At 41.3% G+C, this 21,700-nt stretch overlaps 1 long non-coding RNA gene across 3 annotated transcripts; it reads right to left on the bottom strand.

Moving 5' to 3' along the window:
- Positions 1–234: 234 nt before the first annotated feature.
- On the bottom strand, positions 235–21,051 carry LOC135303907 (uncharacterized). 3 transcript variants are annotated; one of them, XR_010365321.1, is made up of 5 exons: positions 14,669–21,051; positions 9,913–9,976; positions 9,334–9,408; positions 8,601–8,732; positions 235–7,562 (listed from the first exon to the last, which is right to left on the bottom strand). It is a non-coding gene; the product is annotated as an uncharacterized LOC135303907 (long non-coding RNA). The 3 variants fall into 3 exon arrangements; XR_010365322.1 differs by lacking the exon at positions 8,601–8,732 and having other exon boundaries at positions 12,924–21,051; XR_010365320.1 differs by lacking the exon at positions 8,601–8,732.
- Positions 21,052–21,700: the final 649 nt, after the last annotated feature.

The raw sequence follows: 21,700 nt of genomic DNA, 5'->3' as shown, positions 1-21,700 counted from the left end.
GTACCATAACGAAGTTGGTCCATCAGCAAGGCTTGGATCTGCTGTACCATGTAACAGCTCACATTTCCTGAAAAGGTCTTGCATAGCCCAAAAACCTCTGCTTTGCTTAATTTGTTACAAGTTGTTCCTGAAAAATCACCCCAAAGATCTGAGGACTTACAAAGGGGATTTATTTACATATTCTTCTACATTAATAGCTGAGCATTTTACTTTAATACCACTGTTTTTGGGCTTTATTTCACTCTCCCCCATCTACAAATGGCAGTATATTACCAAAATTCTTCTTAGCAATACTGTGTAAAGCATAACATTTATTAATTTATTGTTAATTTTGTAATTGCTACTTTCCAGACAAGCCAATATAATAGCCAATGCTTGGGACTAAGCAATATGTATTGTAGTTACCATACATATTACCACTTAAAAATTCATATACAGCAAACAGAACAGACACTCATCTCAAACATGCCAGTATAAAATCTCTGCAAACAATAGCTTGTGTTTTCCTGGCATTTTTCAGCTTTAAGTTTATTCCACATCTGTCATAGCAGAAAGTGAGATCTGGCCCAAGGACTACTTCTAATAAATCCTTTACTTTATTAGTTGAAACAATGTAATTCACCATACAGCATATGTTCCTCTAATTATGTTTTTGAGCAAAAGTATTAATGACATTTTGGTCATATGTCTAATTATCCTTCTCAGAGTAAATCTGGGGATTTTTGACACATTTGCATTATAAAATGGTAAGAAACTTTAATTAAAAGTTTGGGATTTCAGTATCTCTTATTTGCAGTAAAATAGAAGCCGAATGCAGACCCATCCAATGATTTTGAGCAGTACTCAGCTACCCCAAATCATTTTTATGATTTTCCAACATTCTAACATTACGTAGAGTTTTGAAGAATCTATTTTCCAATGGTGCACCTTTATCAGGATTTGAACAAACAGAATTTTTAATGTTCACCTCTGTCTATCCTTGTAATTCCAGCATAAATCCTTAAAGCATGGAGAAGTAAAGTGGGATGGGAATTTGAAGCAGAAAATTCCACTGGTTTTGAGAAAGAAGTAAATTTTGTAATCTGGTAATAGTCAACAGTGTCTTTGCAAATACTTTCATGACTGAAGTGAGGTATTGAAAAAGGAAATGCTCCTAATTATTTCTATGTTTCTTCTGACAATTTCTAGTCAATCAACATGGCTTTCAAGAGTCAAGCAACTACCAAGGTATTCTATGAAAATTGCACACATGGATCATAATATAGACTTGGGTTAGTATTCTTCTAGCAATGAAAATACATACTTTTTTCTACTATAAACAAGTATAAAGCAAAAATTCAGCATTTCCTTAAATAATCTGAGATCTGTATTGTCCTCTTTACCTGCTTTTGTATTACATCCTCTGAATAACCAGAGAGAAAAATGATACCTGCCCTTTCTTTTAGTGCTCTGTACTTAGCATATGTGGAAAGTACTGACTTTCAAGTCCTTAAAAATAAGATCTATTTGTTTGTGGGTCAGGTAGACACAAATGCTTCTGGAATTAACACGTGATAAAAGCTGCATCATGGAAGTTTTGCACTTGTCTTACAAGTGCCAAGGTTAGAAACACCTCATTGTCCTGTGTCTTTCAAGTGTGTTTCCAGCTAGCCCTGAAAACACAGTTAAAGCTAAACATTTTTTAAATGCTTTCTGGAAAAATAAATTGACTTAAACATGAGCGTTAACACTTCTAGGTTAAAAGAAAGAGACCCACAAAGAGGATCACTGCTGACTAAACCAGTGAGACCCACTTATAAGCAGAATTCTCATCCACTAGGAAGAGGAGAAATTAATTTCATGCAGCCTAGTGAAAAATACCTTCTGACTTTTACCAGCATGGGTGGGATGTGAATGTGATCAATAGTGCATTTCATCACAAATAACCTCAATTTTTTCACTTCCTTAAACAATCTCTCAACTTTCTCCTACAGGCTAGCCCTTGAATTATCTTCCTCTTTAAAGCAGGACTTCTTTCAATTTTCTTTAAATGCTATACTTGTCCTGCTGCCAGGATGAGTGAGGGAGGAGGCTCCTGGGGAATATCACAGGCTTTGTGTGACCAGGAGGTTAGATCCATGCTCTGTCTCTTTTTTAAGCAAGGAGAGGGGGAATGGTGGAGGTGTGCTGACCTGCAGCAGCCAAAACAACCTCCAGTGTTTGAAGCTGCCTTTCTGAAGCTCTCCCACACTGCTGCCTGTGTGTTGCAGTTCAGTCCTCACAACATCTCAGCATGTATGTTAGAGTGGAGATGCCAGGCTCCGTAAATGAAGATATCAGGTGCATTTCTTTTGTTTCCCTACGATCCATGCTGGGTAGGGAGGAGAGAGCAGAATTCAGCAATCATTATCACCCAAGGACCTGACTTTATTTTCCCAATATCTTTATATCCACGGCCTCCTTCCTTCAGCAATTTTAGAAAATGTGTTCAAAGCCAAAAAAGTAAACAATCTTGATGGTAAGTTTGTTTTTGGGCTGCTGAACTGTGAATTGCTGAAGACGAGGAGAACTGCACCAATAAAAATCCCCAGGTACATTAAAGAACAAATTAAAGACTCTGGTCATGCATCCAGTTTGGTAAAGTTTAAACATATGAATTTTGATATCTCTGAATAGTAAGTCCAACACTTTAAGCTGTTAGAAAGTTATACTTGCAGACTAAACCTGCCCTAATCCTAGAAGTGCAAACAAAGTGACCATCTGTCAGTAAAACCATATCTTAAGCATGGTGGATTTTGAGAAATTTAAAGAAAAGCTAAGAATTTCCTTTTGTGCTCAGCATAAAAGCTTTCAAGAAAATGAAAATACAAGACTTTAAATATTTTCTTGTTAAAGTATTATTGCACATCAGCCAATATTTGAAATAATAACAGTTGCTATCCAGAATAGCAAAGTACCTCTTCATTACTATAAAAGAGGCATTTTTCCAGGCCGTCATGAAAAATGCTTTCCTGATCTAAAAATGAAAATGGTCTTGTTAGTGGAATATCTGAAGAAAGTTATAAAACAACCATATGAATTAGAAAGTATTATTCTTCAGCTGACAACTCATGCTGTAAAATCAAAATCAAAATGGTAATTAAAAAAAAAAAAAAAAGTATTTGTAGTCTTGGGAAGCTCAACTTCATTTAAAAAACACAGTGAGGATTCCTGTATTTCCAAGCTTTTTGTTACTAATGGGTAAGGCCAGATTGATAAACCCATTTTTAGAATCAGAAACAAAATCAACCTAATTCTTTTAGAAGTTGATCAATGCTGCCCTGAAATAAAATAAAGGTGTTGCCCAGAGTTAACTGAAGGTCAATGATTCTAATGGCTCAAACAGCAGCTCTTTCATCATTCCTCATTATTTATATAGAGAGGGAAAAATATTAAAAAACCCATTAAAACCCCAACTTTAATGACCTTTCTTTTCTACTGTTTTTACGTTCTTACCCTAAAATTCTGACTCAGCTATTGACTTCAGGGAGAGTAGGATCAAGCCTTGAATTAATAAAAGTACTCAGTGGACATGGAGGGAAATATGTGTGAATCTGAAACTAAATTTCTGTAAAACTAAATTTCTGTAAGATAATTCTGCTTGGTGCATGTGAAACAATCAAATGTTGCTGCTGAAATCTCAGGAATGCAGCTGCAGTATTAACTGGAGTCACAACAATAATGACATAGTTTCAACACAATTCTTAATTTTCACCATAAACACAGCAGCAAATGAATGAAACCCGTCCAGTCCTGTGCCTGATGCTGATCTACAAGTTCAGGTAACAAAAATGAGCACAGCTATCAGAGTTTTTTTTCACATACTGGATAAAATGGAAATATTCAAATGTCCAGGGCCTGACTGGTGCAGGTGAAGTTATTCCCTGAAGTGATGCTGCCATCTTGTGAGGGGAAGGCTTAAATCCACTTTTATTTTCATTCCTGAGATGTACCCACAGTGACTGGAGATCTGGGACACACAGGTCAGGAACTGCCAGGGATGGAAGCTGGACATTTGCTCTCCTGTCGGGGTCGGCTGTCAGTTGTCTCTGCCCCAGCACGGAAAAAGTGTTTCTGGGCAGGCCGCGCTTTCGAAGAAGGAGTCTGGACTCTTGCTTTTGGTCTTCAGTTGAGTTTATTGTTCCTTATCTACAAAGTTTTTCTGTCTGTCCAGCCGAGGTCTGATCAGCAAGACAGCCAAAGGCACTCTCTCCCGCCCACGGGGCAGTTGTCTCTTTTATAGTAAAAACTATGTATTAGATATTTACCTTTAATTCCCAATACTTTTCGCCCTTGTTGACAAGTGCACCTTCACCATGAACCAATCCACACATGCCAACATCATCCTGAACATGGATGCCAAGGAGAAGAAAGAAGAAGGACAGGGCATGCCCAAATCCCTCCATCTTGGGACTCCTGACCCCCACGTACAGAATTCCAAACCCCCTGTACAACATACAAAACCCCCCTGTACAGTGCTTCAAAATTTTCCCCTTCACCCTGTGATTGCTACTACTATGCTACTTAAACTTTTGTGGCCTGTAATTCTTCATATAAGGTTGGTAATTTGCTCCATGAGTTGAGATCAAATTTCCAGGTGTCTTTGGCTTCCTGCCAGGGTTTCCGAGCCCCTGCCAGGGCTTTGAGACATCCAGGGCATCCAGAGAGATGTCCTGGGTTCCGACACTCTCCCTCCCCAAAACCAGCTCTTAGGACACAGAGTGGAGAGGACAGGCAACACTGTCCAGGAATTGAGAATTCTTCAAAGCAAGCTCACCCCTGGTGGAGCAGAAAATTTAAATTGCAGGGGGGCATTCAAAACTAAGGGAACTTGTATTTCAGGTGGAAATTAAAGCAAAGGAACCACAGGCAGTTCATGCTAAAAGTTGCTGAACTCCACTTCCTTTCTTCTAAATTCCAAGAGTGGGAAACCCAAGCAAATTTTTTTAAATGCCTTTTGCATGGGCAGATATTCCATCCATCCAGCAGTCCTTGACATTAGGGATCAAGAACAGCTAAACTGAACAAAGTAATTTCTCGAGTTTTTCACCAAATAACACACCATTGTTATTCTAATTCTAATATAGTATCTTACATTTTTCTAAATCTCTGTATTCTAATTCTCCATACTCTCATCCAAAGGCACACACACCAGATTTCAAGACAAGTACTGGGAGCACCTACAGCTGGACAGAATTTCATAGCATGGGCTAAAGAAACACTGACTGCTATTAAATCTAGAGTGAAATTTTCCAACAATGCTTTTACAGCTGAAAATGCCCCTTTAAGTGTTGCATGCACTCAGCATGAATCTATTTTTATAAAGAAATAAAGTAGCTTCAGTATGATCAAAATATTCTGACTCCATATTTGTGAATGGAGTATTTAAATCTTCTATTTCCACGTTTATAATATGTAATGCAGAAAATACAATTTTATAATGTTTCATTTCTTGAAAGCAACTAGAAAATGTATGATATTCTAGACACCATACACCACAGTTTATGTACATTCAGTTTTCACATGGGAGTACAGAGAAATGTCCTAAAATTAATTTTATCAGCACGCCTGAAGGTTTACTGTTGCTAGAAAAAAAAATCACCTGCTCTTCCTGGCTGCAAAATCCATCTCTTCCTGCAAGCCCCTCAAAACAGAAACAGCTTTCTGCTATTTGGGTTTAGAGTTGTAGCCACAAGCAGTGACCTCTCTGCTCTCCCAACATGCAAATTTGTTATGTTGCAAGAAGTTATTTTAATAATCCCTCACAGGTGTTACCGAAATGAATCTGTCACTTTGCAGTTGGAGCAGCTGGTGAGGAGACAGTGCCCACCACTGCTGTTAGATTTTGTTCTTGCTCTGACACAGTCTGTTACAGCTCTGGGTCTTCATTTATTCCTTCGGAAAAAGAGTATAAGCCACCATCGTGCCCTGTCTTTGAACAGCACAGCTATTCACACAGAAGTAAAATGTTTTGGTGTCTCTGAAAGAAAGGACTACAGCCTCAATTATCAGACATTTTGGCACTAACCAGTTGCAAACTATGTGTAATGTATTCATTAGCTTGCATCACCACCCCAGCATGCATGGGGTGAGCCAAGAACACCTTTTTCTCTTTGCCTGGCTACCCCAGGCTCTCCAAAGAACAGTTCTTCACTGGGAAACTGTAAACCAGACAATCTGGCCCTACATAATTATAAAATGTTTTTGTTGCTTCACTTAACAGCAAGATCTGCTCTTTGCAATTACTTGGAAGAGGACTGAATCAAGAGATATGTGCTACTGCCTCCTCTGTAAAACACATTGCTTTTATTCACTACAACAATGGCCTGAAATTTTATTTTTAATTCAATATACTTAGTGAATCTGGAGTCTTCAAACCCTACATTCAGTTATTTAATTTGAAATCATAGCCCAAAATAAACTGTGTTAATCAGATATTAGAATATGTTGTACTTCTCCTCCATCTGCAAAACTGTTGTGAATTTGTGGGCAACAGCCTCTGAATGCTTTGGTGCTCCACATGCCCATGTTCATTCCTGTAAATATGAATGTTTCTGGCCTGAGAGGGGAGCAGGTAAGGGGAAAGGGTGATGTGACCCACATTTACAAGCAAAACCTTCTCACTGCATTTCCTGGAACTGGTTACCCAGCTGACAAATGGAGCTTTTTAATTTGCTGGAGTCTGAGAACTCTCTGAAAAAATGGACTCAGGAGATGCACCTACTTCACTTGAAAAGCAACCTTACACTGCCAGCACTCAAGTGTCCCTTCAAAGCTAAGGGGCTTTGGTTTTAATGTGATTTATCTCTGTATCTCACCTCAGAATGTCAGTCTGCCCTCAAGTCTTTTGCCTCTCCTACACACCTGAACTTACTTTGCTGGTTTGAACCTATTAAAATGAAATAAATTTTAAAAAACGAAACAACAAACCAGATGCATTAGAGCCGTGGAATACAGAGCACATGCTTGCAAGGATGGTGTGTACACCCTGTTCTTCCTCCAAACCATGAAAAGCCATGAAGCCCACCCAGCAGAGCAAGCGAGGACATCTCCCGAGTCAGCAAACGCCTGGTGGGACTCGGTGGCAGAGTCTGGGGGTCCCTGTGTGCTCACACTCCCTCTGCAGCCCTGCCACCCCGACAGCCACAGCCAGCAGCCTCCCACAGGGGCCAGGAACAGCTCTGGGGACGCGGACAACCCAGATTCTGCTCCAGACAATTCCAGAAGTTTGGGAACCAGAACAAGAACTAAGAGGTTCTTGAATCCCTGAGCTCCCCTGAGCTGATGAGCTTCCTACAAGAATTCTCATGTCAGAAAAACCTTTTCTTGGCAAGCAGTGAACATTCACAACTCTACTTGAAGTGCAAAGGAGCTGAAAAGACTTAAGGTACTTCCAGAGTGGCAAAATTCTACTTCCGTTTTCTTTTTTCTTTAAAGCCTTTTTCTCCTTTCTTCTTTTGAAGGAGTGTCACTCATGGCTACACGGTCATGGGGAAGATGTACAAAAGTATCTCCATCTGAGCTGAGCCAAGTATCCAAGACACCTGCAGGGAGATGATCATTATCAGTACCTGCAGCCATCATGAATATTCAGATTTTAACTGCCTGGGCCTCTTATTCTGAATGGACTTCTTTAGAGAAAAGTTCTGTCAGCAAAATTAAAGATCACTTTCTCAAACTTGAGGAGTTCTTACAAAAAAAAAAAAAGTTTAGAATGAGAATGTTTCTGAGCATTTTTCAGTAATGCAATTCAGCAACTTAAAATATCCATAGAAGTTAAGATACAGCTCCCTACTCAGACAAACCACGACTAAATAGGAGACATCTTGTTCCCTCTGATTCACAGAGTACATCTTGAGAACAGTGTGGTGAAAACTTTTTATGCATTTATTATCTGATGAATTATATGTGATGAAACTGTTTTTAGCTGTTTATACAAGTATGGTAAGGGATGCAGAATTCTAAAAATCTCCAGGATAGTTTTTGGGAAAAAAGATTATTTCCTGAATCAACAGCTAAGGATTCAGACTAATTCAGGGTACAGCTGGCCCTCCCTCAAAAAATGAAACCAAAATACTAAGTGCTTCACCTTGCAGGTATAGTTTAATATATTGCAAACATCAATTAAAGAATGACTACTTACCTAAATTGAGGCTTTAAGAGAGATATTTTCCTTTATAATGTCCAAAATTGTCAATGCTACACAAAACCAATATCACTACTTAAAAGAATATTGTTGTCCAAAAGGAGATTTAAGAAAAGCAACAGACATTAAAGGAAACAAAATACAAAGAAAAGTTACCAAAGAAAGACATTTTTTTAATCACTAGGCTGCTCAGAAACATTAATTTCTAGAATAAATTATCTTCACCTGAACTATTCATCATACTTAAGCTTGTACTGGATATTAAACAACTTTCTCTTTATTAATTTCTTCTTTGGTTATCATTCCTGGCTGCAGTAATTATTTCTGCACAGCAAATAAACACACAACAATACACACAGTGAAATAATCACAGAGGAGCCAAAAATTAATTAAGCTTTTCACCACAGAAGTAAAGGAAAAAGGAATCCCAAATTACTTGGAATTTTGGGGAATGCAGGATATCACTTGCAGAACATCTCTATAACAGCAGGAAACCTTCAACAAGTGTAACCCATCCAGCAGAAAGTCCAAAAGCCAAAGCAGTGGTGCTGAAATCCTCCTGTGTTTTCTAGAATGATTAACAAGTTCTGGAATAACAAGTTCTTAGGTGAAAAGAGAGGGCAAGATTAAGAGAAGGGCAGCCTACCACTGTTCTGCTGGGGCTACACCTTAAATATTTTAAGGAGGTTACATCTGAAGGTGTAAAAAAGAATATAGGAGTGGTGCAGATTGCTAGATGAAGGAGAATCATCACGTTCCCTGCATACAAATGCAATACTGAATTTTACATTAATATAGGGCTTTCTAGAAAATATACAAGCAGCACTAAAGAACTTTATTTAAATAATTGCATTATTTAAATCAAAACCGAGTAGGAATTCTTTTGATGAATAAGAAACTAATTTGCCATAAAAGATTAACAAGACAAGTAAAATATTTTCCTAACACTTATGTTATTTTTGGACTAGTTTTTTTAATAGCCAGAACACTCAGCATTTCTTTGACATACTATGAGCTCCTTTCAATTTGATAGACCCAAATCCAACATTCAGTTCAACCTTCTGCCTCTCTTTTTCTTGTTTCCCAACACAACCAACTGCACAAACAGAGATTTGCTAGGTATTCCTTGAAAACAAATACATTTTAAAAACAGTCTGAATATAACCTACGGTGAGTTACTGTAGGACTTCACAGATGCCCAGGATGAACACATGTCATGGTACCAAGGACAATTCCTACAGTATCTGAAAAAAACAGCACAAAGTTTTTTCTGTAATGCTGACAAAATCCTTCCCTGTTTAGCTGACCTTTCTTTCCAATTACAGAACCTAACATTAACATTGAAACATATATGGTTGTTGAGCTTGAGTTATTCAGCTAGAACCTAATTAAACTATTCCCAGCTCAGAAATTAGAAAAAGGTATATTCTTGTAAGACATGCTAACTGGCTGATGTTGTACAATGGAGCACAGAGGTGTCTGGATGTTACTGTGCAGAAGGCTTGGGGAGAACACAGATCTCAGTAAGATAAATCAAACATTCTTTATCTCTGCTAGAGGTGTAATAATTTCAATATAAGGGCACACTTCTTTACAATCCACTCACTACATTCTACTATACTGAAATAAATCAGCCCTAACAACTGCCAGTGAGCCCATGTAAATACATTCCTTGTAGTCTGCTCTGCAGTGGAACACAAAGATGTTTTAGTCTTAATAAACTCCTGCTGGGTTTGGGGTTTTTTCACCTGTTTTCTGGCACTGGATTCATGTCTTCTGTTCTGGAAAACTCAGCATCTGAATCACTTTTGACTGTAAAGAAACAAGATTAATGTAGCAGCATCTGATCATAATATTACATATTTATTGCTTGGTGAAATGACGATTTTCCTTTTCCTGTGAAAATACTACACCTGCAGAAAGATGTTTAATCGATCCAAATATTTACATATGCTTAGAAAATACGTGGAAATGTCACCAGTAGCTTCTAGGGAGGAAAGCACTCATAATCATCACTTCTAATTCTGCAGGGCAAACGGAGGCGTGCTCCTGAGTCAGCCTGCAGGTATTTCCCTGCTGGATGAGGAGGAGCCTGAGGCTGAAGAGCTGTGCATGGTCTCTGTTTGCATTGCTCACCCTCTCGCTGAGCAACTTCTCTTCCCCACCTCACTGTCAGGCTGCAGGGACAAACCTGGCTCTCTTCAGCACACATTTCCCTGCTCAAAGAACCTTCAGAAAACTGTGGAATACCTCTGCATCACCGGGGAAGGGAGAGGTGAGGGCAGTGGGCAAGGCTTTCAGCTTCTGTGTGTGTCTGCTCAGGCCAGCTCACTGAGCAATACTGGCAGAAACAGCTTCTGCCCTCAAAAAGCTCTGCTCTCTGGTAAAAGCACCCCATATTACCCAGTCCCAAGGGTCTGTGACAAGCTCCCTTATCCCGTGGGCTTCCCTCCCTGAATGCAGGGCCTGAGCTGCAAGCTTCCACTCCCAGTCCTGTCAGGCTGGATGACAAAAGAGACACTGTGCTGCTGCACAGCCGTTTATTCCAGTGCCCCTGGCTGCCAGTAAACAACCAACAGAGCCGTCCTTATGCAATTCCCTGTTCTCCTCAAACCTCCCCCTAATTCCACCCCCAAAGCAGCTCCCAGCAGAGCCACAGAGCTCCTGGCTCAAGGTGTCTCACACCTACAGCTGCCTCTGTGTTCCATACATTAGGCTCAGCTTTTCAGCAACAAGACTATTGTGAGATAGAAAGGACACAGAGATTGATTTTTTTCCACTTGATAATAATGTTTTAGTGGTTTTATAATAGATTTTTTTAATCAAGCTTTCTCAACTATCACTGTCTAGTGCAGTATCAGGAAGTAGCTTTATTGCATTTGCCTTCTGTCCAATAAAAGCAGCTGGGGACATGTTTTGGTTCTTCCCAGAATGTCTTTGGGTACAAAAACAATATAAAAAAGCAGCTGGACAGTGTCCTTGTTCTTTTGAAGATCCTTATTCCTTTTATGATGAGCACCATGGCTATCCATGCATTTTCCCAGGCACACAGATTGCATTTGTAGAGATCACCTTTCATTTTCTCTTTTTCTCACTTCGTCTCTGATTATTTTCCAAACCTTTTGGATTTGCCTTTTACCTTGCCATGTCTATTTCTGGGCAGTTCTTTATCATCACGTTAACCTTCAAATTGACATAACTTAAGCAAGTTTAGTTCTTTCTTCCAGGTTTTACTGGGAGAGCTTAGGAAAAGAGAGAAGTCTTGAAATTATTGTGAAAAAAAAAAAAAACTAGTATATACAGTAATTTGCAAAATTTGAAGCGTCACAAGTGACATCACGCATGGTAAAGACTAATGTCCACATGCAGCTATGCCATGCTGCTCCCACACTTCCCACACTTGAAATTTCCATATTCTTTTCACGTGCTCTCTGACTATAGGATCACTGAGCACAAGGAAACATAGCTAATATGCTGTTGGAGCATACTATTAAATTAAAAATGGTCTCCCTGCAGACCCTAAGAGATGTGAATCTGTTCACATCAAACCCCTTAGCATAGTGATAAATAATTGTGCTCTCAAGAAAACCTTGAGTTGCTGGTTTTTTGAAAGAAATTAAGGCATGTTATAAATTCAAAGAAGAAAAACCTGCTGCAGTTAACATTTCACTAAAGGATTCTAATATCCAACTTCTTCTAATGTACAGATACATCCAGTTTACAGCAGAAGAGATTGCCTGAGTTACTTGCAGTTTTGAAAACCAGAAATTTCCTTCTCTGGGTTCAAAATAGCAGCACTCGTCACTACTCTAATTATCTCAGGATTTGTATGCTTGATACAAAACTCTAAGCTCAACTATTCCAGCTGTGACGGTGTGGACTTAGATGGTTGCTAAGTGGAAATAAATAATGCAAATAGGTAAAGGGACTTCCCTTTTAGAAATGTAAGAAAATGCAAAATTCCTAATGAAATGTAAATGGATATTCCAAATCATAAACCTCAGCTATTTCAAAGATTCAAAGCTGCAGCAACACTCAGATACACTGAACATCTCATGTACCTAAACAATAAATTACAGACTGCTGTGATGTACTGAAACAAACAGGCAAGGGAACAACAGGACTAAACATAACCTTGTATTCAAAATCAAACTTCTCACACTCAAGCCTCAAGGCTTTAGACAGATGAGGCAAGTACTGCAGAAGAAAGTGCCTTGGGTTTGTATTTCATATCTCTCTCTTTAGTTCTGCCTGTGAATGTCCCCCAGCTATTACAGTTTTAACCAGATTTCTTCACTGCATATTAGTACCAAACTAACTCTGGTTGAAACACTACCTTACCTAACTACTGTTTTACAGCACAACAGTGCCCAGAAAAAAGGCATTAAACAATCCAAGTGAACTGAGTGGCACCATTCTCAGTCATATGATGGATTTTAAATAGCCAGAGCAGCACTAGTAACTACTCTGAAATCTCCGTAAATAATCACTTTGATTAAAGATTGCACACAACCACTTTCATTCTTAGTTCTTTCAGTTTTCCCCCTTCCTCAATTAAAAAGAAAAAAAACAGCTAAATATTTCATCCTGTGGTTTAAGCAGCCAAAGGACCAGAATCAGACTAGCAGTGAGGCTTTGAGAATAATTTCTTATGTCATAAATTTATTTCCAAAAATTAAATCACAAAAGCATCTTCAAAACACCTTCATATGAACATTATTTTTGCTCATTTCAACATAGGAATTCTTGGTTTCATTACCTGCTCACGAAAAGCTGCCCTTTCAGTTTTCAAGAGGCACTACAAAAGTGCTGTTACAGCCAAGGACTGTATAAAGGACTCCCCTAAAGATCCTGTTAAATCTACTTTGGCTGTATAGAAATGTGGCAATCAAAGAGGATAAAAGTCCTTGTATGTGGCAGGAACCACCATCTGAGGTTGCCAAGAACTTGGATGCTATCATGAGGCAGTCAGTTAAAGTTTCATTAACCTCTTCATGCCTGAAACGTGTACTACATTAGTGCCATCCTGGGTAAATTCAAATACATGAAAATAAATAGCATGGGGATACAAAAAACAGATTAACAAAAGACAAACTACAGTTTCAGCCTGTCTCTGAAGGAAGAGGCTAAGGAAATAGCCATAAAATAAGGAAGAACAGACTGAAGAATGATCAGGGTTTTAGCAGAAAATTTGCAGTTAGAAAAGTATATTCTCATCATGCTTTTATTTTTCTTAGAATTCAGAGGCCAGAAGAGATAAAAACCCTAAAAGACAAATACAACTGCTTTGATTATCTTTGTTTATACCTTCGTGGGCAGTAGGGACAATAAGCCTCTGACAGTCTGAGGCTTGCATTTTCCCATTTGAGAAACCCTCCTAGACTGAAAAAGGACAAATCTGCCATACAGCCCAGATCTGGGATGCAGAGCAGGACAGGAGCTTTATTGTGTCTGCAAGTTTTCTTGTAGGTAGAAACAAACCTAGAACATCAAAAAGTTGCTGGATGACTCTAATCCTAGTAAAGAGCATTCCGTTAGCAAGTCTGGAATTTGGTTTCCTGTAGGTATTTGCATTGCTGGTGGTATCAAAAGCACAGCTCTAGGTGCCTGTAAAAATTTAAAATTGGTCTGAGCTGCTTAACATAAATCTTTTGTTCCCATAAGGAACACAAAGCCAGCACCTATGCAAAGGCACACATTTCCAGCATGGAGGAAGGGCACAGATTAATTCCATATGTAAAGCACTGTGGTAAATACTGCAGTAGCCAGCCTATGATTATATCTCTGGGCCTGGCATTGAGATCCTGCTGATTCGTGCACCCCTGCATTCCAAGGATTCACTCTACATGAGTAACCAGCCACCCCCACAACCCCAAGGAGCCCTCTTCCTTTAACAACTGCACAGAAAAGAATGCTCTGCTGAAGACTTAAGACTCGGGAAAGGATTTGGATTCAGTCCAGATTATCTGGAACCTATGTGGACACCTTTGGAAGATGTGCTTACATCCAACAGGCCCAAATAAGAAGGCTGGTTTAAATCACAGGTGAGAGGTAAATGGGTATGCATCTAACTTAAAACAGCCAGCACAATTCATTGCAAAGAAATAACAATATTGAAAGAAATCTATTTCCCATACTAACAGCAAATACAAGATTCCAATTCTGCAGCCAAGCCTTCTAATCTAAATGTTGAAGAAACAACTGCTCTCCAGACACATCTATTCACAAAGGCAATGATGACAAGCAAGAACAGTTATTACAATTTTTTTATTATTTATCCCATGTTAGTTCAATCAACAGATAAATTACAAACATTTGAAAGAAAAAGTCCATTAAAAAGAATTAAAATTCAGATACAAGTGACAAAAATTATTGCTTTCAGAAATTACATTCTCTCAACACTCTTACCACCCATGCTTTGTCCTACTCTTTCACACAGAAGAGACTCCCAGCACCACGGGATTACTTTATCAGTGCACACCCCACTCTCTGACAACTACTTACACTCAGGGCTGAATACAAACCACAGCAGCCAGGAGCCAGCAGCATTTCCCTGAGTATGACCAAAGCAACACGGGAGCCAGCCTGCTGGGAGATTTCAGAGGGCATTCACCAACGTCAGGATACTCTGTACACAAAGTCCTGCCCTGACTGACTCACGCTGTGTCCACACTGACATTCCCTGCATTTGTCCTGTGACAACATTCCCCTGCCAGAGCTCCAGTGCTGGCAGCTGCTGTGGACTGGCAGCTGACATTTTAAATGCTACGTAAGACCTCTGGCAGCTCCCTTCGCTGCTGCCAAAGGTAAAGCTACATTAATTAATGCAAGAAAGAGCTCAGCAACCCCCACAGCAGAGTGGCCCTTAAAGCCCCAAAGGCTGCAGATGTTCAGGACACAGCACATTGCAAAACAAGGACAAGGTTGAGCTTGGAGAACCACGCAGCAAGCAGCTGGTTTTAGACCAAGCCTCCCACCAGCTATGCACAGAATGCCTAAAAGCTGCTTTAGAAAGGTCTCAGCACAGCCTGCTCCAAGCCCTGGCGTGAGGAATGAGGGCAGATGAAAAGCACCTTCCCTCCCCTCAGAGGTCCTAAACCAGCTATAAAATAACCAGGTCCAGCCCAGTACTCTGTGAAATACGAAGTTCCTCCCATCACCAGTGGCAGAAAGTTATCTGAGAGTGCAGTGCAAAGCAGAGAGTGGTGTCAAGCACTGAGAGGAAGCACCCATCAAGCAGCAATGGGGAGATGGTGACAGTCCCTTCCTGCTTCCCAGCCCTGTCCAGTGAAAAGGCTGGCAGGTCTGCACTGCTGGGCACTGCCAAGGCCAAAGGGGGATCACATCAAGATCCTGCTGCAGCTACTGTCCTGGTACTCCATGCCATGGGACTTGAGACATTCAAAAGATGGCTTTTCCTCCCTTCTCTCAGTGAGGGGATGGGGTGGAGCCCAGGCAGCTGCAAATACCTCTTTACACTGATTATCATGACACCTTACAAAGAAAAGTTGAAGAAAACACCTTTCATCCAGGGGAAGGCCACCTAGGAACCTAACTCTGGGAGGATGGAATGTTCTCTATGTGCTAGGGCATGCTGAGGATGGGAAACCACTTCCTGCCTGTCCAAAGAGCTGCAAGCAGCATAATTAGCACTCACTCGGAGTATTAAACGTCACCAGATGCAGTCTGAAGGGTCACTGGGAACCCCTAGTGCAAACCCGAGCTATTAAATTCCCCAGGAGCCAAGGGCAGCTATAAATAAGACCTTGACTGTCCCTACTGAGAGCTCCTGAGCACTGAGGGCATACTGAACCCAGGCACAGGACAGCCTCCTGTTTACTGCTGCCTTTGTGCTCCAGGCTGACTATGCAACAGCAATTCCTCACATGCAGGAAGTGTTAGCTCAGTGCTTTTAAATACACTGCCTATGTCACAGTGAGCTCTTTTTGAACCTCAAAGTAACTGAACCATGCTGATGACTTAATCATTGTCATGGTATGAATTCAAGGCAGCTCTCCTTCCTTCTTGCTTTCCCATAGGCAAGCCTTTCCTGTGCACGGAGACTCCTCACCCTGCTGCCACCTCCCAGCCTTGGAGAGTTGGATAACATGGGAGCCCACATTCCAGAAAGGATGCATGCACTCCACCAGGCTGCACATTTAAAAAGACAGCAGATTTCCAAGCTGCTGCACGTTTTATATCCAGCAGAGCCAGCCTGGCCCCGTGACCAAACTCCGTGTGAGATCCACTTGGAGCTCACAAACTCCAGCTGATCCCAGCCCACACCTCTTTCCAAACTCTCACCACACAAAGTGGGAGTTGGCCTGCTACCAAACATATTTCACCCCCAGCGACACCAGGAAGGTTTTGACAAGTGCACCAAGAGGTCAAACACCCTGGCACTGGGTTTTGTTTAGGCTCCTAATGCCAGAAACTGCTCTGTAGTCACAAGCACACAATGCTGAAAATTTTAAGGCAAGCTGGTGAAAGAATTCAGTTTTAATAGAGGAATACATGGAGTTTTGCAGGACCATGCAGAGAGTTTTGCCTGGTCCTGCAAAACTCTCTGCAGTATTTCTACTTCTCTTTATAACTGTAACTTGACTTCCAAACTCTTGTGGGAATTCAAACATAAGATTAATGCTATCATGGAAAAGACAACTAACTTCCTAAGCTAGTATCTGAACACCCAGTGTCTCAAAACTAGAGTAATAAGATAATCTTTAACAAAAATGTTAATGAATCTAGGCTGCTGATTTATAATTAATTAAAATAATCCCCTACTGGTTTTGATCAAAAAGATCTTGGCATGAAATACCATGTCAGAGGAGAGAAAAGCACTTGCCTGTTCATAAAGATTATGGCAGAAAACACTGCTTAAGTAATGCAGAACACAATGTTTAGCACTGAACATAAACAATTTTTTTCCTTAATCTCGTGACGTTTAATTTCAAAGGGTTGCTTATTGACCTATTACAACCACAGGAAAATTTCCATAGTATATTTCCCATTTAATGTTTTAATTTTCCATACCATTCTCTACTGTTTCAAATGAATTCTTTACTTTCTAAAATTCTGCTTCAACATATACATCTGCAGACACAAAAGTCTATATGGGGGTTTTAAAATACATATGTTTTAAAATACAAATGTTTTATCTTTAAATGAGTGTCTTGATTCAAGTGTTTAACACATTCAAAAACAGCCTAAAATACTAAAATATAAAAGCCTCTTAACAGATGTAGAAGAATTAAAAATAATCAGTGTTCTTTTTTCAAAGACCTTAATTTGCTCTTTAGCCTTTTATTGATCTATTTCATACTTAAGGAGCTAAAATAAATTATTATCTAGTAAAAAGGACATTTAAAGATGCAGGATTCTATAATTTTCTCTTTTTTACTTCTACTGATTCTATTTGTTCTTCCTATTAGTTCTCCCCTCCATCCATATAAGGACTGAACTTACTGATTTTTTTTTTTTTAAACTTTCTTTATTGAAAAGACTGGATGGTGCAGGCAGATTTTCAGAGAAACACCCCAGATTTTGCTGTGTATCTGGGGAAAAGTTACTTGAGGCTCAAACAGCAAAGTAACCAGCAGTGCAATGACCTGCTGGACTGTGATATCCTGAACTTTCACACACCTCCCCTTCTATCAGCAGATGTGGAATTGCCAAAAATTGAAAAGGGAAGAGGCTGTATTTTCTGAGAGTGCTGACAGTGCAGAAGAGCTCCGAGGGAACACTGCCACTGCTGGCAAACACACAATGCCTGGGACATTTGGGTAAAATGGCAGCAACTCGCCAAGGACCGCAAACTTCAGGTTTAGGGGGTTTTGAGGGTTTGGGGATTTTTTGGGTTTTTTAGTTAGCTGGTGGGAAGGAGGTTTTTTGGTGTTTTGTTTTGGGGTTTTTTTGTGGTTTTGTTTGTTGGGTGTTTTTAACAGGACAATACAGGAAAAACCAAGCAAGTTGGTTCTACCTCTGAAACAGGACGTGGATCTCCCACTGACAGCCTATTTGAAAAATCAAAAACAGGTGTTTTCAGAGAAGACATCCCAAATCCATGGCATTAATCTACACAATCCTCTTTCCATAGGCTTTCCATTTCAAAGAGGTAGGCTAACATTGCTTTGGGAAAGAAATCAGTTTACAGCATCTAACTGCACATATGAAAGAGCTAGATGGCAGCACTCCATTTTGTTCTTAGAACTTTCTTCAAAACTTTATTAATTACTTGTCAAATCTTGGGACAAGAGTCAGTGACTCCTTACAGAGAAGGAGGAATGATAAGAGCACAATCTTTAAAGAGATATCCCATTCCTACAGACTAATTTACAAGTTCAGCATCCTTTAAAACAGAGGTTTGCCATTTACTTTAGCACACTGACAGCACGTCCATTAATCCAGTGCACACATTAGTGTGACAAGCATTGCACTGACTGAAAACTGACACAATGCAGCACTTGTGACTCTCATTAATGTGTCTCTGAGCAAGTCTGACAAGCAACAGCCCAACCAATTTACCTGTACCTGCAAATCCAGCATCAACTGCAGTCTGAGACATCAGTTCTTCTCCTTCACCCTAATAGCAACTTAAACCTGTGCTATATTAAATCAGCATTTATGTAAGGCCAGGATTCCCTTCATGAAAATTAAATACTGAATATTCCTCTTTAAGAAGTCTCACATAAAGAGATTAAATGTTGTAGCATCCACAAATTACAAAAGCTCCTGGAGATTTAATTATTAACTAGAGATTATTACTCCATTAAAGATGTTTTATGCACACATGCTACACTGGATGTTTGCACAGTTTTAAAGGTTGACAGGAGGATCTAACAAAGCATTTCTTAAAAGAACAACTCCTGATTCTTATCTGGCAGGCACATATTTGTGGTACCTACCTCTTTATTCTAATATAACAATATATTTCAAATAAAGTCATTCAGTTCTGTAGTTTTTTCCCTTGTTATGCACAAACGGCAGAAAAAATAACCTCTAAGAACATCACGTTTTAGAGAGTCAAAAGAACTTTCCAAAGCAACATCACTGAAAGCTTCTTGTCCCTGAATTCTGGATTCCTTATAACCCAGAGGAAGAATCCTCCCAGTCTGAGAAGTTCTGTGGGGTGTGTCCCCAGAGTGGGGGGAGAGGGGAAATTACAGCAGGGCAGTCAGTCACACAGAGTTTTGCTTCAGTGGTTGCATCCCTTGCACTGGAAGCTTGGCTCTGCTCTGGCTCTTCAACTCAAGCACCTGCTCGCTGGTCTCCTGGATCTTTGGACACCTCTGGACAACTGGAGATCACCAGGCAGCTGTGCTCCTTCAAGCAGCTACAGATCCTGACATCACTTCTCACTTCTTCTGCAGTTATACCTTTTCTCATACCTAGATGCTTACAGAAGTCCCCCTCAAATAAAACCCCAACTAAATCCCAAACCTTTTAATGCACAACACAGCTGATAAGCAGCAGTAAAACACCTTTTTTCAGAATGAAACGAGTTCATTAATTTCATACTGCCTTTCCTATTAAAACCCCCACTATTTTAGATATTTTTCTTCCTCTTGTAGAGGGTTTTGCTCTACAAAACCCCGTGCTAACATGAAGTAACATTAACAGCACAGGACTCTCAGGTTCCTGTCTCAGTACTTTATTTTATCATAATAGAGCTCAAAGGTCTAAGATGAGGGGCTTTCAGGTCCAACATATTTCAAACCCACAGGGCAAGAGCTCCTGTGCCAAAGAACCCTCTGACCTTTACAAGATAAACAACTTGAACCCATTAAGTTATATAATGCAAAACGGGTTAGAAATATACTTAAAAACTGCTTTAAGTTTTTCAATGAGAAGATCTCTGTGCTTAATTCAAGGAGGAAAAATTTAAGAAAAAACAAAACCAAACCACAACAAAGCCAGAAACAGCATTTCCACAGCATACTTGAAAGATGAAAATAAAACCACTGATATGATTTAGAGAAATTACTGTCTTGAAACCTTTTTTTAAAGCATTAATATACCATACAAATAGAAACACTAGTAACATATCCTGATTGTAAAAGCTGCCACTTATCTCTGAGAAAGCAGAGAGGAACCTAAGTTACATACTAAGGAACATGAAAGGGGAGATGAGATCATTCAACTTTATCAAATCTTCAGCAGCCTCCTGTACAATGGGTTTCAAAAATTACCCCAAACCTTCATGGACACAAAACCAAAAACTATCCTCAGTACTGCATTTTTCCACAAGAGGACACTAAAATAATAAGAAAAAGAGTAGTGCAGAAATGTACAGCTACCATATAGCGCTGCTCATTAGCCAAGCCAGAATGCTTTTCACTTACAAACTAGTTTGCAGTGAAGTAGACATCAACTACTTTCCTTCTAAGTGTGTGTTTTAGTCATTCTAGTGATTTGGCTTTTAGTGCGTTTCGGGTGGCACAAAAAGCAGATATAGTTCAGCTTGTTGTGGACAAAACCCAACAATTAAGCAACGCCACAGAAAGAGCCTTGCACTCCGTTTGAAAACGAGCTATCAACCCTGGATTTACAGCGAGCGCACGCTGAACGGCACCGCATGGCTTCAAGGAACAACTTCTGGGCACCAGTCAGGGCCCACATGCCAGCGGGACCAGGCTGTGCTTACGCGTCCGCTCCAGCCCGGCACCAACACCGTAACGGAGCGAGGGAATCACGCTGAAAAGCGACCCCGTGTCCTGCAGCCCGGGGCTCCGCAGGGCCGCGGGGGCAGCGCTGCGAGGGCACGGAGCTCGTGTGGCGGGGCCTGGGGCTCCGAGCGCACCCACGGCCGGCTGCGAACGAGCTCCGAGCCCCGCTCCGAGCGCACCCACGGCCGGCTGCGAACGAGCTCCGAGCCCCGCTCCGAGCGCACCCACGGCCGGCTGCGAACGAGCTCCGAGCCCCGCTCCGAGCGCACCCACGGCCGGCTGCGAACGAGCTCCGAGCCCCGCTCCGAGCGCACCCACGGCCGGCTGCGAACGAGCTCCGAGCCCCGCTCCGAGCGCACCCATGGCCGGCTGCGAACGAGCTCCGAGCCCCGCTCCGAGCGCACCCATGGCCGGCTGGGAACGAGCTCCGAGCGCACCCACGGCCGGCTGGGAACGAGCTCCGAGTGCACCCACAGCCGGCCCGGCTCCGAGCCCCGCTCCCTGAACACCCCGGCCGGCCCGGCTCCGAGCCCCGCTCCGAGCGCGCCCTCGGCCGTGTGCCAACGAGCCCCGAGGCGCACCTGGGGCAGTGGCCCCGGCTCTCCTCCGACAGCTCCATTTGCGCGGACTCGATGAGCTTAGGAAACAGCTCTGAGTCATCCAGTCCCCCCCAGGACCGAGCACCACCGTGGCCCGTGCACTCTCTCCCCAGACAGCTCCCACTCCATTTATTCACTCCCTGCTCCCCCGCAGGCCCGGGCGCCCCACGCCGCTCGCCAGGGCACCATAACGTAACGGGGCAGCCGCGGCGGCCCGGCGCCATTGACAAGCCGTCGCGGGGCAGCGCTGGCCCGGCCGCCCGCGGAGGCTC

This window comes from Passer domesticus, chromosome 6, assembly GCF_036417665.1.
Source record: "Passer domesticus isolate bPasDom1 chromosome 6, bPasDom1.hap1, whole genome shotgun sequence".
Classification (NCBI taxonomy): domain Eukaryota; kingdom Metazoa; phylum Chordata; class Aves; order Passeriformes; family Passeridae; genus Passer; species Passer domesticus.
This window is presented reverse-complemented; position numbering and strand designations above follow the sequence as displayed.